Source organism: Pleurodeles waltl, chromosome 4_1, assembly GCF_031143425.1.
Source record: "Pleurodeles waltl isolate 20211129_DDA chromosome 4_1, aPleWal1.hap1.20221129, whole genome shotgun sequence".
In the NCBI taxonomy this organism is placed as follows: domain Eukaryota; kingdom Metazoa; phylum Chordata; class Amphibia; order Caudata; family Salamandridae; genus Pleurodeles; species Pleurodeles waltl.
In genome coordinates this window covers 122,147,724-122,149,316 of record NC_090442.1, presented here as the reverse complement: position 1 = coordinate 122,149,316, position 1,593 = coordinate 122,147,724, and the positions used below count along the sequence as shown (strand labels likewise).

The following is a 1,593-nucleotide window of genomic DNA, read 5'->3' as shown; positions in this document are numbered from 1 at the left end:
TAATAGTGGGAGCTTTATTCAATATTGCCATTCCCAAAGTTTAATGATGAACACATTTTCAATGAAGAGGTCTCTCAGCCATTCAAATACTTCTGGTTTAAATGAGATACAGTTGAAATAAATTGGTGCAACTTGATAATGGTGCAATCACGGTGTAATTAATTATTATCATAACATCGAATATTTGTCCAGGGAAAGGTTAATGCCACCTCAAATCTCGTAATAATGTCAATGATTGGCATGGTGACATAACCATAGCTACCACTAAAACACACTATTTTGTCCGCTGCAAAATATATCTAGCAAAGATCTTGAAGAAAGCTTGCTTTACCTCAGCATTCCTCAGACTATAGAGCATTGGATTTACTACTGGAGAAACAAGAGCATACAAGGCAGAAGCTACCTTATTTCCATTACTACCATAGCCTAATGCAGGAAGTATATAAGCGTAGATCGTGCTTCCACAGTACAAAGTTACCACCATAATGTGGGACGCACAGGTAGAGAAGGCCTTCATTTTCTTCTCAGTAGAGCGCATCTTGACAATAGATGTCAGAATTTGTATGTACGATACTAATATGAAGATAAAGCAGAGCATGCCAAGGAAGATGTCTGTCACTAGGACTGAAATGCTGACAAGGTAGGTATCAGAGAGTGAAACTTTTAGAACTGCTGGTATTTCACAGAAGAAATGGTCTAAATAATTTTTTTCAGAGAAGGACAGCTTCAGAATGTAACTAGTGTGGATTGTGGCATTACACAAGCCAGCAAACCAGATGATGGCAGCAAGGGAAGCATAGATTTCTTACACATGATTATTAGATAATGGAGAGGAATGCAGATTGCAACATACCTATCAAAAGCCATCAGGGTGAGAAGCATGAGCTCAGTGCCCAGACTCCAGGTCAGCAGGTAAAGCTGTGTCATGCAACCAAAGTACGAGATGGACTTTGTCTCGGAGAGCAGGATCGCTAGAAATTTCGGGATGATACATGAGGTCAGGCTGATGTCCAGTACAGCCAGATTGATTAGAAAGAAGTACATGGGGGTGTGAAGATGATCATCTGTTGATATGATGAGGATAATGAGGACATTTCCCAACAGGGCAAGAAGGTACATCAACAGCAAAACTGCAAAGAACGCAGACTGCATTTGTGGTTGACTGGAGAATCCCATGAAGAAAAACTCTGAGCATGAGGTCTTGTTTCTGTGTTCTGTTAAAATGAGAGGCATCATCTGACAAATGGAAAGCAACATGATGGCATTAATAAATAGAAACATAGAAAAGGTTTGGTTAGTGAGAGTCATAATTTCCAATATAAAATGTTTCTTATAACTAGAATCAGCTAAAAAACTCCAATCTCACATTCAGACTTTGCAACATCTCTAGAGCCTCCACCCAGATTATGCAAAATGTTTGTTTAGTTTGTCCAGAAGTGTCTTTGTTCCATTCCCTTGGCTGAAGCTGCTGCACCATCTTTCCAGCTGACAAATAATATCTCCTGATGTCCTTCCGTGCATGTGTACCTTCAAGTTTCTGCATTTTTGTAGTTGCCCTTCTCCAGGTAGCCTGGATTTTTTTGACTTGAAATT

General features: G+C 39.5%; 1 pseudogene; it reads right to left on the bottom strand.

Annotated features, from left to right (window-relative positions):
* Positions 1 to 274: 274 nt before the first annotated feature.
* LOC138287105 (olfactory receptor 13G1-like) lies at positions 275 to 1,257 on the bottom strand (annotated as a pseudogene).
* Positions 1,258 to 1,593: the final 336 nt, after the last annotated feature.